This window comes from Kogia breviceps, chromosome 14 (assembly GCF_026419965.1).
Source record: "Kogia breviceps isolate mKogBre1 chromosome 14, mKogBre1 haplotype 1, whole genome shotgun sequence".
Classification (NCBI taxonomy): Eukaryota; Metazoa; Chordata; class Mammalia; order Artiodactyla; family Physeteridae; genus Kogia; species Kogia breviceps.
The window spans coordinates 60,922,134-60,936,134 of NC_081323.1; the positions used below are offsets into that span (position 1 = coordinate 60,922,134).

The 14,001-nt window shown below is 42.5% G+C and overlaps 1 protein-coding gene across 1 annotated transcript in view; it reads right to left on the reverse strand.

Annotated features, from left to right (window-relative positions):
* The window catches only part of GRIN2A (glutamate ionotropic receptor NMDA type subunit 2A), a 365,357-nt gene that overhangs the window by 13,228 nt on the left and 338,128 nt on the right, over positions 1-14,001 (reverse strand). The gene's annotated exons all lie outside the window — the stretch shown is intronic.

The following is a 14,001-nucleotide window of genomic DNA, read 5'->3' on the forward strand; positions in this document are numbered from 1 at the left end:
CAACATCCACCCAAGTCTGGAACAGGACATAGGATAAGCTGGCTGAAGCCTACATTAGAAGGACTCGCATTCCCATTCTGACTTCGTCATATACTAGCTGTGTGACTTCAGAGCCACAGTGATCCCGTCTGTGAAATGGGTATTATAATAGTGTCTACTCCCTCGAGTTCTAGGGAGGATCAAATGAGCTCACATATGCAAAATTCCTAAATGGAGTGCCTGGCTCACGGTAAGTTCTCCTAAATAGGAGCCTTCATGGGTTGTTGTAAAGGAAGTGCCTAGCACAGTGCCTGGTACACAGCTGTTCTCAAATATTATTTGTTGCTTCTTTCCTCTTCCTTTAGAACATCCAAGATTATTCCAAAAAGTCACCCTAAGTAGTGCACTTAGGGCACAAAGTGTTCCTTGAAAAGAAACATCCCAGTCGGCTCTGAATGGCCCCTTGCAAACTAAACACCTCCCCACTTCAGTTGGCAGCTAAAGAAGCAGGTGGGGTTTGCAGTGGAAAAAAATGTAGGCATGGCTGGCATTATTTTGTCTCTCTTTTATGCACATTTTATCCAGTTGTCATTTAGGAGGAAATTCTCTGATCTAAATGTCTAGTAATTATACTAACCGTCTAGCAATTCATTAGACTATGATTCAGGTCTTTAAAAAGTATCCTTCAAAAACAGTGAAAATCAAGGAAGATGCATAGAATGTCAAATGAATAGTATGACTATATTGTATATAATATGATCTCTAAGACATAAAAGATGTATGGGATTAAGAAATACAAACTACTATGTATAAAATATATAAACAACAAGGATATATTGTACAGCACAGGGAGATATAGCCATTATTTTGTAATAACTTTAGGTGGAGTATAATCCATAAAAATATTGAATCACTACGTTGTACAATTTAAACTAATATAATATTGTAAATCAACTATACTTCAATAAAAAACACTTGCAGAGGCGTGCGGCGGGTGCGGTCTGGAGCTGGGAAGTCGCAGCCACCGCCGACGCTGCCGCCGTGACGTGTGCAGGTCCTCGCCCGGGTGTTCATTCCGCAGCCTGTCAGGTGACCGCTGTTGCGGCCACTGCAGCTGCCCGCAGGACCCCTGGGCGCGGAGTATGCGCCGCCTTGGCGCCTAGTCCCTGAGGCAGGGACGTCTTGGCCCAGAAAAGAACGCTGTTTAGCTGTGGCCGAACCACCTAAGTGAGGGCAGTGAAGCTGCCTGGGGAAGGGCAAGGCCCGCGTTGCCGAGCTCGGCCTCGGAGGCCTGGATTTGTTTGGGTTAGCAGAGAGTATAAAAAAGCAAAAACTGGTGAGGATAGAGACGAATGCTGGCAGGAATACAGGGAAAGAAAAACATCTCATGCTCAGTTGCTGGAGAAATACGAAAAGGGAGGCACAGAGACGGTTAGAAACTTGTCTTAAGCCAGTTAGCTCGAAAGTGGAAGAGCTGGGATTCAAATCCAGAGAAGTGTCCACTTCAGACTTCATTCTGGGAGAAAGTAGGATAATTTACAAAAGGAGAAATGAGATAACACATCCTCTCCTAGAAGAGCATTTACCAATTCCCAGTCTGTGGTGCTTAACTGCTTGCAGGATCTTGGTTCCCAAGCCAGAGGTTGGGCCCGAGCTCCTGTGGTGGGAGCTCCGAGTCCAAACCGCTGGACTAACAGACAACCTCAGACTCCAGGGAATATCAATTGGAGTGAGGCCTCCCGGTGGTCCTCATCTCAGCACCAAGACCCAGCTCTATCCAGCTGCCTGCAAACTCCAGTGCTGGACGGCTCAGGCCAAACAACCAGTAAAACAGGAATATAGCACCACACATTTAAAAAAAAAAAAAAAAGACAAAAAAATATGTTACAGACGAAGGAGCAAGGTAAAAACCTACAAGACCAAATAAATGAAGACAAAATAGGCAACCCACCTGAAAAAGAATTCAGAGTAATGATAGTGAAGATGATCGAAAATCTTGGAAACAGAATGGAGAAAATACAAGAAACATTTAACAAGGATCTAGAAGAACTAAAGAGCAAACAAACAGTGATGAACAACACAATTACTGAAATTAAAAATACTCTAGAAGGAATCAGTAACAGAATAACTGAGGCAGAAGAATGGATAAGTGAGCTGGAAGATAAAATGGTGGAAATAACTGCCAGGGAGCAGAATAAAGAAAAAAGAATGAAAAGAATTGAGGACAGTCTCAGAGCCCTCTGGGGCAACACTAAACGCACCAACTTTTTTTTAAGGTTTTTTTTTTTTTTTTTTTTTTTTTTTTTTGCAGTTTGCGGGCCTCTCACTGTTGTGGCCTCTCCCGTTGCGGAGCACAGGCTCCGGACGCACAGGCTCAGCGGCCATGGCTCACGGGCCCAGCCGCTCCGCGGCACGTAGGATCCTCCCGGACCGGGGCACGAACCCGCGTCCCCTGCACCGGCAAGCGGACTCCCAACCACTGCGCCACCAGGGAAGCCCCGCACCAACTTTTGAATTATAGGGTTCCCAGAAGAAGAAGAGAAAATGAAAGGGTCTGAGAAAATATTTGGAGAGATTATAGTTGAAAACTTCCCTACCATGGGAAAGGAAATAGTCAATCAAGTCCAGGAAGCACAGAGAGTCCCATACAGGATAAACCCAAAGAGAAACATGCCGAAACACATATTAATCAAACTATCAAAAATTAAAAACTAGGAAAAAATGTTAAAAGCAGCAAGGGGAAAGCAACAAATAACATACAAGGGAATCCCCATAAGGTCAACAGCTGATTTTTCAGCAGAAACTCTGCAAGCCAGAAGGGAGTGGCAGGACATATTTAAAGTGATGAAAGGGAAAAACCTACAACCAAGATTAGTCTACCAGCAAGGATCTCATTCAGATTCGATGGAGAAATTAAAACCTTTACAGGTAAGCAAAAGTTAAGAGAATTCCGTCTTTGTGCTGTACAGTTCTGTGGGTTTTGCCAATGCTTAATGTCATGTATCCACGATTACAGCATCATACAGAACAGTTTCGGTGCCCTAAACACCCCCTGTGATGTTCATCCCCCCTCACCGCTCATTCCAACTCCTGGCAACCACTGATCTTTTAACTGTCTCTATAGTTTTACCTTTTCCAAACATCATATAGTTGGAACCATATAGTATGTAGCCTTTTCAGACAGGCTTCTTTCTCTTAACAAGGTGCATTTAAGGCTCCTCTATATGTTTCCCTGGCTTGATAGATTTTTTTTTTTTTTAATCTCTGAACCATATTGCATTGCATGGATGTATAGTTTGCTTACCCATTCACTTATTGAAGGACATCTCGGTTGTTTCAAAGTCTGGGCAATTATGAACAAAGTTCTATAAACATTCATGTTCAGGTTTCTGTGTGGACATAAGTTTTCAACTCATTTGGGTAAGTACCTAGGGGCATTACTGCTGGATTGTATGGTAAGACTACGTCTAGCCTTGTAGGAACCTGCCAAACTGTCTTCCAAAGTGACTGCACCATTTTACAGTCCCACCAGCAATGAATGAGGTTCCTGTTCATGTGACACATCCTCACCAGCATTGATTAGTGTGTCAGTGTTTTGGATTTTGACCATTCCAGTAAGGTGTGCAGTGGTATTACATTGTTTTAATTTTCAATTCCCTAATGACACAGGATAACCCTATCTTTTCTTCTTCTGAAACTGTTTAAAATATTCTAGATCTTCTCATTGAATCTTCCAGGTTAACTTCGTTTTCATATTTTCCATTTCTTTATTGCTCCATCCTGCAGTTAGATGATTCCCACAGATCTATTTTCCAGTTCATGAATTCCTTCATTAGTAATATTTGGCTTTATGTTTCAATTTGTAATCTATTTTAATTGTGACATTCATATGGCTCTTTTAAAATTCTGCCTATTCTTTTTATCATAAAGTCCTACTCTTTTGTTATGACTTTTAAAGCTTTTATACATGTAATAATTTCACACCTACATTCTTTCAGATTATTCTCAGTCCCACACCCCATCCCTGCCCCCTTAGTTCTTGGGATTCTGATTCTTCTGTTTGCTGTGCATGCTGACTTTCATGGTGGATTACTTTCTTGTGGTATTTGTAACTTTTGACTATGAGCTAATCTTCAGCAGAGCTGTTCTCCCCCTAAACCCCATGGGACTCCCAAGCATCCTGGGCTACAGGCATGCCCCTACAGAGGGGTCCTGGGTTTGCTTCTGCCATGGTTCCAGGGCCCTTCAAAGTACCAGTTTTCATATAAAATAATTTTTACTGTAATTACTGCACCATTTAAGTAATATACACTTAGATCTCCATACTCATTTGGTTTTTAATTTCTCACTCAATTCAAATGGATGGCAAGCTCCTTGTACTTCCTTTGCTTTGATGGACTGTTTTTTCTAGTCTCCTTTTCATGGACTCATTGACAGTCTCAGATTTATCAGTGGTATCATTTTCTACCCTCCTGGCACAGTTCAGGGTCCCCACGTGGATGTTAAAGCCCCAGGCTCCATCCCTTCTGCCTGTATCCCTGTAGGCACCTCAGCTGAAACGTACCATGAGAATATCCCATTCCCCTCTGTTTCTGACACCTAAGGATTTCTCTCTTTTGACCTTGGCTGTGCATTGTGGGCTTGTGTATGTGTGTGTGTGTGTGTGTGTGTGTGTGTGCGTGCGCGCACACGCGCGTGCACACGCGCACCTATAATTCTGCATTTTTATGTGTTTGTAGCATGAAGGGGTCCCATATCAGTCAGTTTTCCACTGTGCCACCATTTGTACGAGTATAGCTTTTGTAATAACGATTTTTTTAAAAGCATGCATATTTACGGGAGAAAAAATAGGAAAAAAAGGTCAGATATGTTGGGTGAGATTTTCTGCCACATAAATAGAGGAGATAACAGAGCAAAAGGGAACTTGCAGTGGCTTGAGAGTAAAAGGCTGGGAAGTCTGCATGTCCTCAGCTAGGGAGAAGAAGCAAATGTCAGTTTTTTTCCAGGAAGCAGCCCTATGCTGCTCTTCCCATGTCAGTTTCTCCCATTACAAAGAGGCCATGATCTTTGTCAATGTGATCTTATGAAGTGGAGCCGGTAAATGGGAAAATTAAACGTCTTTCCTGAAGCAGACTGATTCTTGCTGGGAAGACAAAAGCTAAAGGTGCTCCTGGGGACAGAGGGAACCTGCGCAGCTTTGGGTTTTTAGCCAGGGCCACACTGTCTTTCTCTCTTCAGCAGACAGCATTATCTATCCACTCACAAGGTCGAAGCCATGGGTCTCATATTTGAAAAAAAAGAAGATTCAAATAGACATCATCCAGCAAATCACAGGAAAGAATGTTTCTGGTAGAAAACACTAGAATAAACTAACAAGGGAGCATCCTTCCCTGAAGCGTTTAGGGAATGTGTCGAATCATCCCGTAAGGTCTAGACAGGAGGTAGAATTAGGGTCAGACTGACTGCAATCAATTCGCCTTCAACATTCACTACCCATTTGATCTTGGTTCCGATACTCTGCTTCTCTATCCATCCACTCAACCATTCGTTTACCTATTTTTCTAGTCTTTTAGTTAACAAAGTTACATAAATTCTATTCTGCTTCAGGCACTATACTAGAGTTTTCACAGATTAACCCAGGCAGCCCTCATATCATCGTAATGTGGCTGGTGTCACTGTCCCACCCATTTTACAGATGAGGCACAGAGAGGTTAAGGAACTTGCTCAGTCTCTCTGAGCTCCAGGTCTAACATCTACCAAATGCAACATAACAGTATTTACCTATAGGAGTTTTGTCGGAATTAAGTGGGGTTGCAGGCATACATCGCGCCTGGCACACCTTTATTACTCAGTATGTATCCCTGGAGAGATCTTTATTTCCTGCCTGAAGCCAGGGAACTGGTGGGTGGGGTGGATCACATACCCCTCCCTGAGCCCTTCCCGTTCATGGAGTCTATGATTCCAAGAATGCACATCCAGAGAGAAGGCTTAGCTCTCCAATGAGAACTTGCTGTGTCCAAAGTCAGAGAAATCAGTTCCTTCTCTGCCCTCAGACTCGTCCTCTGCGCTTCCAGAGGGACTGCACTTGTCTTTCAGATTAGATTTCATTCTATTCTGCGAGGCTGTCTGAGTGCTAAGGGGATTGCTTCGGGAAAGGAGTTTAGAGCGTGCAATGTGACTAGCCTTCAGACTGCCTCAGCATTCCCCCCCCGAGTTTGGTTGTAAAAAGTCCATTTTGAACCTGTACCCCTTAGGTTTTGTCCAGGGCCTGAGAATTTGCTGAAATACATCTTCTAAAATCAGCCCACACATATACCCTTGCAGGCACACATCTACATATTTTTTTTTTCTTGGTTTCTGGCCAAAGCCCCTGACCCTAGGCAGTGATGCTATGGAAAGAAACAGTGTGTGGTTTTGAGAAGCTGGGTTTGATGTTCTGTTTCATTTCTAGTCGAGGAGGCGAACGTTTTGGGGGTCTCTAAGGACCTCATTGGGTTGTGCCTTACTCCCTCACTCATTCATTCACTCACTTGTTCGTCCATTGAAAGAAGAACATTACCAGAGCACTTAGTGCGAGGTCGACATCTCTGTATTTTCACAGAGATGAATAACACATAGTCTTTGGCCTCTACCGGCTCAGAGTCCTGCTAGAGAGACAGTCATGCAAACCAGTAATTATGGCAAAATGAGACGACTGAATTTGCATAGGGCTGGAGGTAGCAAGAAACATGGAATGTTTTGCCATCAGAAGATGGTTCAAAATTTGGGAGAAGAAAGAAGCCGTCAAAGGAGAGACCTGAAGGGCAGGAGCCAGATGGCAAAGGACTCAGCTTTTGGGCTAAGGGATCTGGGGTGTCCTGGGAACAGTGGAGCCATTGGATGAGACGAGCTGTATGCCTGGTAGACCCAAGATTCTTCACTTGCTGTGCATGTTTATGCAGTCCTGGCCTGTGATTGGAAACCACGTGTAAGATTGGCTGTTACAAGACATGGAAGCAACCTAAATGTCCATGGACAGATGAATGGATAAAGAAGATGTGGTATATATATATACAATGGAATACTCCTCAGCCATTGAAAAGAATGAAATAATGCCATTTTGTAGCAACATGGATGGATCTAGAGATTGTCATACTGAGTGAAGTAAGTCAGACAGAGAAAGAGAAATATCGAGTGATATCCTTTTATATGCGGAATCTAAAAAGAAATGCTACAAATGAACTTACTTACAAAACAGAAACAGACTCACAGACTTAGAGAAAGAAGTTATGGTTACCAGGAGGGAAGGATGGGGGGAAGGGACAGTTAGGGAGTTTGGGACTGACGTGTACACACTAACGGATAACCAACAAGGACCTACTGTATAGCATGGGGAACTCTGGTCAATGTTACGTGGCAGCCTGGATGGGAGGGGAGTTTGGGGCAGAAAGGATATATGTGTATGTATGGCTGAGTCCCCCTGCTGTGCACCTGAAACTATCACAGCATTGTTAATCGGCTATACTCTGATATAAAATAAAAAGTTAAAAAAAAAAAGATTGGCTGTTACAGGTGAGTGAGGAATGGCAAATTTGAACAATGGTGCTATAGTGTGCAAGAAGGCCACCAGTGAATTCTATCCCAGTGATACAGATCTGTCAGGGTCCTCCCCTGGTCTCAGAGGCAGGCAATACAGGCAGACTAAACTCTCCTGCTCCCAGGCTTTGAAGTGACTGGGAGAAAGCCATCTGTAAGAAATTGCTGATGAGGATACATTGTAAACTGTTATTAATATCACCACCACCCATAACAATTTACTCTGGATCTACCAGTTGCATGGTATGGTGCTGAAAACTTGGCAATGGCTATCTCTGGGGTCCAGCTCAGACGTCTCCATCTCCAGGAAGTCTTCCCTGAATGCTCAGGGATGTGAGTATGAGACTATGTTTTCTCCTTCCATGACATCTTGGCTATCTCCTCAATAGAGAACCTGTCACACTAGAATATAACTGCCACTTGCTTCTAAGTTCTCCCCATTGGGAGGTGAGTTTATTCAGGGTGGGGATCTTGTCTTATTCTTCCTGTATCCCCAGTCCCTGGCACAGGAATTGGCACATAGTAGGTGCTCCATAAAACTGTGTTGACTGTAGATGACACAAGTCTCCTCTCCTTGATCAGCTTGTGATCTACTCGTCTGAGGGTCAGCAAGAACCAGGGAGAGGAAGGAGTCTGTGAAACCCCAGGCAAAGGGGTCAGGAATAGTTTCTGAAACACAGAAATCAAGGCTGACTCTTGGGGAAAGCAAGTTCCAATCAAAGATCCCAGTGATAGAGTCCAGTGGTCCCCCACAGAGATGCACCTTCCATCTATAGCCTAAAGACGTCAGGGGGACGTCGCTGCTGATCCCATTAGGGTTTGTTGTGAACACTGAGGGGAAAACTGACCTCGTTTCAATCCTGTTTCATGTCTTTCCCCAGGGACCGGCCACTTTGGGTCTCTGAGAAGCCCGAATGGAATTGGAAATGGCAAAGGAACAACATTCTTTGTAGAAAATATAGGGCACCCTCATCAACAGGCTAATGTTCTCAATGAGAACAGATCTGGTCTCTGTGAGCTCTGAATTGTGGTCCTGGGAGTGACGGTGGCTGGGGTGCTGCAGCACTGAGACCAAGTCCTTTCCTTACCAATTGCCCTGGAAGGAAGCCGCTGGTCAGAGCTGGGATGTAGTCTGTGGCTTTGGAACAGAGTGAGGTCAGCCAGAGCTTCTGATCACTGACCTTGGGGCCTTGGCTTCATTAATCCCACACTCTTGATTAAAAGCCAGATGACCTTGGATCTGGAAATAATGGCAATCCATAGCCTAGGACCTCTGTGTCCATGATCTCTAAGCTGAACAATTTGCTAGAGAGAGAAAAGTACCTTTGGGGGGAGGAGAGGAATAGTACAAGATTCTGGACACAAATAGACTGAATTTGGAAGATAAATCTCCCTTATTTAAATGTCAGAATATTCCATTTCTGCATAATGCTGAGAAGTCACAAAACCAAAATAAAAATAGGGCTAGGCTTAAATGTACCCAGTTAGATGCAGACACGGACTGTCTTTGGCATAAATGTTTTATCACCACCTTCCAACTGAGGTCTCTGCTCTGCGGATGGAGCTCAAATGTTGCAGAACTCACTGCTGCTTGTCGCCATCTGGCTGAGATTTCATAGGCCACCTGGTCAACCGTGCAAGTTGGTGTTGGGAAATTTTATGCACACAGGTCCCCAACCTGTGTCTCTTGAAGAAGAAAAAGGAAAAAGAGGAGAGAGGATTGGGCAACTCCATCAAGTATCAAACAACATACGTGGTCACAATTTTCCATTAGAGGGTAGAGTTGGCGAAATATAACTCTCTGGAGTAAGACTGCAGAAAAATGGCAAGAAGTCCAGGAAATCCTATGTGTACCAAGCCCCTCGGGAGTCAGCTTCACCAATTTGCCTCACACACCTATAGATGGTCAAGTTGCTATAAATTTAAAGGAGTATGCATTTGTGAGCATAAATGGATTCATAGTAACTTTTTGACATTGCACATTTTCTCAATCAATAGTCCTCAAAATCCTATGACTCACTGGGTAAGAGTGTGAGGGCCTTTTAATATCACAGAAAGATCCTTGTGTTTTAAAAGGCTGTGAATGTAAAAAAAAAAAAGAAAAAGATAGCAATAATCCTACAACCCATGCCAAGAAATATCTTCTTTCTTTCAGCAAGTAACATGACATCACTGCCTTTCAGTTCCTTTTTAATTGAAGTGCTATCAACAAGCTCTCTGAGGCTGTAAAATCCTTAAGCAAAGGGATCATGTCCATTGTCCATTTTACCTGCATTTCCCAATGCCTAGGACAGTGCAGGGAGCTTAGTGGGCACTCAAGACTTGGTTGTGGCTTGAGAGTAAAAAGGAAAGAAAAGAAGAGAGAAAATGGAGAAGCAGAGAGGGAAGAAAGAGGAAAGAGAAGAACAGAAAGGGAGAAATGGAGCCCTTAAAGGGAGGATACTGTACCTGTTGTCAGAGCTATCCACAACTAAAGTAGAAGACCCGGTTTCTCTTTCTTTGGAGCATGGTGGGGTGACCTGGAGGGCTGGGCTGTGCCCTACGAGAGCTCGCCCATCCCAATTTGATGACAGCATCCTCTCCCTATTAATGGTAGTGGTGCTCCTCTGGCTTCCTCTCCTGTATCCCAAGTCTGAAGTACCAGATGGGGGTGAGCCCACGGCCAGAGGTGCCTGGGAGAGTGTGTGGGGTAAGGGAGTAGTCAGGTTCAGATTCCAACCCAGGACAGTGTGTGGGACAGACATGACGATCCTCTCGTCCCATTCCAGTATGATGCAGCTGAAGTCAAGATAAAGAAGCTGGGAATGGAATCTGGGTCTTTCAACTATTGGCTATGATCATACAACAACATCCAACCACACAGACCCTGAGGAACACACCGAGAATTCAGTTATACAAGCCTGCTTTACCGCTCTCACGGAAGGTAGAAACAGGGCACTCAGAAATTAAAGGAGGGGGGAGGGATAAATTAGGAGGTTGGGATTAACATAAACACACAACTACATATAAAATAGATAACCAACAAGGGCCTACGGTATAGCACAGGGAACTCTACTCAATATTCTGTAATAACCTGTATGGGAAAAGAATCTGAAAAAGAATGGATATATGTATATGTATAACTGAACTACTTTGCTGTACACCTGAAACTAACACAGCATTGTAAATCAACTATACTCCAATATAAAATAAAAATTAAATTAGAAAAATTAAAGAACAACAAAAAAAGAAATTAGGGGAGCCACATGCACTGCTGGTGGGAATGTAAATTGGTTGTACTTCTTCTGGAAACTTTAGAAGTCTCTACTGAAGTGCAGTATATGTACATCCTATGGCCCAGCAGTTTCATTCCTTGGTGTATTCCCCAACAATTAAGTGCCTACATGCACCAAAAATATGTGCAAGTATGTTCAAAGCAGACAAAAATGAGAAATAACACAGATGTCTATCAATAGCAAGTGTATAAATAAATTACGGTGTATTCATACAATGGAATACCATGTAGTAATGAAAAAAAACAGTAAGCTATAATTAGTAATGCAGTAATATGGATCCATGTCGTAAAAGACACAAGTGAATATATGTTGTATGATTCCACCACTTATTTAAAGTTAAAAAGAAGGCAAAACCTACCCATGACCATGGAGGGCAGAATGGCAGTTACCTCTGGGAGCGATATTGGCTGTAAGAGGCCACGAGGGACCTTTCTGGGGTGCTGGTCATGTTCTAGGTCTCAATCTGGGTGGCAGTTACACAGATACACAAAAATTTAACTGGGCACTGAGATCTGTGCAATATAATCAATGTACAGTCAGCCCTCTGTATCCACGGGTTCTGCATCCCCAGATTCAACCAGCCACAAATTGAATATTTTTCAGAGAAAAATTCCAAGAAGTTCCAGAAAGAAAAACTTTGATTTGCAGTGCAGCCGCAACTATTTACATAGCATTTACATTGTATTTACAACTATTAACATAGCATTTACATAGTATTAGGTATTAAAAGTAACCTAGAGATGATTTAAAGTATGTGGGAGAATGTGCATAAGTTATATGCAAATACTACTCCATTTATATAAGGGACTTAACATCTGTGGATTTTGGTATCCGAGCGAACCAAAGGAACCAGTCCCCACTGATACCAAGGTTAACTGTATATTACAGTCCACAGAAGGGAAAAACAAAAAGAAGAGTGGCATAGTAGAGGTCTAAGGTGTTCTTCCACTTTGGGGGTCAAAAGAGGGAATAACATGAAACTGGAAGGAAGCTGACTTTCTAAACAGAAAAGAAAAACCTCATTTTTAAAGAAATATGAACTTTTTTTTAACAAAGAAAAATGTCTTAAAGGATGAAGGGGCGTGAGCTATGTTAAATTCTCCCATATTGTTGGAATTATTTAACAAGACATGTTTTACTTTTATAATTTAAGCCAGAGGTCAGCAATCTTTTTCTGTAAAGGGCTAATTAGTAAATATTTTCAGCTTCACGAGCCATATAGTCTCTGTCACAACTACTCAGCTCTGACCTTGCAGCTCGAAAGCAGCCATAAAAACACAAAGTGCATGAATGGATAGGATGTGTTCCAATAAAACTTTATTTACAAAGACAGGCAATGGGCTAATGTGGGCCATAATTTACAGGATCCTGATTTAAGCAATCAAAAATGGAAATAAAATGATTAAAAAATAATATATATATGAACAAGAATAAATCCCAATTTAATCATTGTTATCATCTATGATATTTATTGGGTACCTACTGTTTGATGGGTATATACCAATTATATTATTTAACTTGGTGAGATTGGTGCCATTACAATCCCCAACTGAAAGAGGAGGAAACTGGCCCTTAAAAAGGGTAAGTAGGGCTTCCCTGGTGGCGCAGTGGTTGAGAATCCGCCTGCCGATGCAGGGGACACGGGTTCGTGCCCCGGTCCGGGAAGATCCCACATGCCGCGGAGCGGCTGGGCCCGTGAGCCATGGCCGCTGAGCCTGCGCGTCCGGAGCCTGTGCCCCGCAACGGGAGAGGCCACAACAGTGAGAGGCCCACGCACCACAAAAAAAAAAAAAAGTAAGTAAATTTCCCAAGGCCATAAGGCTGGTAAAGATCAGTTCTTATATTTGAACCCAAAGCCTCTGTTCTTAACTGCATGCCAAGCTGCTACATTTATGACTTTTTTTGTGTGAAATGGTACCACCAAAGTTGTAATTACCAGGATATAAAAAAAGGTCCATTAAAATTTGTATGTAAGAATAGTTAAATGCCCCCAAAAGATGAAAAGACAACTCACTTTTTCCCCCCATTTTCACCAGTATTTGAAGGAATTCAAATTAAGGCAACATTGCACCTCCTAAAATATCAAAACAAATGATAACACTCGATGCTGCTAGGCTATTGTAAAGTTGGTCCATTGATTCATTATTAGAAGCACTTTTCAATGGAGACAAACCTTTGGGGCATTAATATGAGACTATAGAGTGAGGCTCCTAGAGATGTTTACAGCCATTAACCCATCAAAATCTACATCTAAGAGATTGTTACAAATAAACAATTCAAAAGAGAAAACCAACGGGCAGGAAGATGTTCATTCCAGCATTATCTACATTAGGAAAAAAACGAAGTGTTTAACATTAGGAAAATAATGTAATGAGTTATGGCTTAATAATAATTTTGGTATTTTAGGCAAAAATTAAAATAATTGTGAGGACCAGATTATGTAACGCCATGCAAAAATGTTTAAAATATACTGGTAAATGAAAACAGTAGAACATAAAAGGGTATATAACCAATAATTATACTTATTTAAAGAAATGTGTCTGTAAGTAACAAGGTTCAGAAGGTAATATATAAATTGAAAACAATTATGTTAAGGTAGTAGGTTGGGATGATTTTATATGTATATTATATTGCCTTTCCAAATTAAAGTGTTTAAAAAAATGTAGACTAGGACTTCCCTGGTGGTGCAGTGGTTAAGAATCTGCCTGCCAACGCAGGGGACATGGCTTCAATCCCTGGTCCGGGAAGATTGCACACTCCTCAGAGCAACTAAGCCTGTGCACCACAACTACTGAGCCCATGTGCCACAACTACTGAAGCCCATGCGCCTAGAGCCCATGCTCTGAAACAAGAGAAGCCACTGCAGTGAGAAGCCCGTGCACCGCAAGGAAGAGTAGCCCCTGCTCGCCACACCTAGAGAAAGCCCGCGTGCAGCAACAAAGACCCAACACAGCCAAAAATAAATAAATTTATTTAAAAAAATGTAGACTGAGAGGGATTTGAGGTCATTGTTTATCCATCCCGTAAATCCTACATAAGGGTCTGTGACATCAGTGTTTGACTTACCAGCAAACCATTCATTATGTCTTATTTCACCTTTGATGGTTCTCTCGACATTTGACTTTCCCTGGTTTGACTGATTCACTGCTTGTCAGGCAGGAATATGGCACCG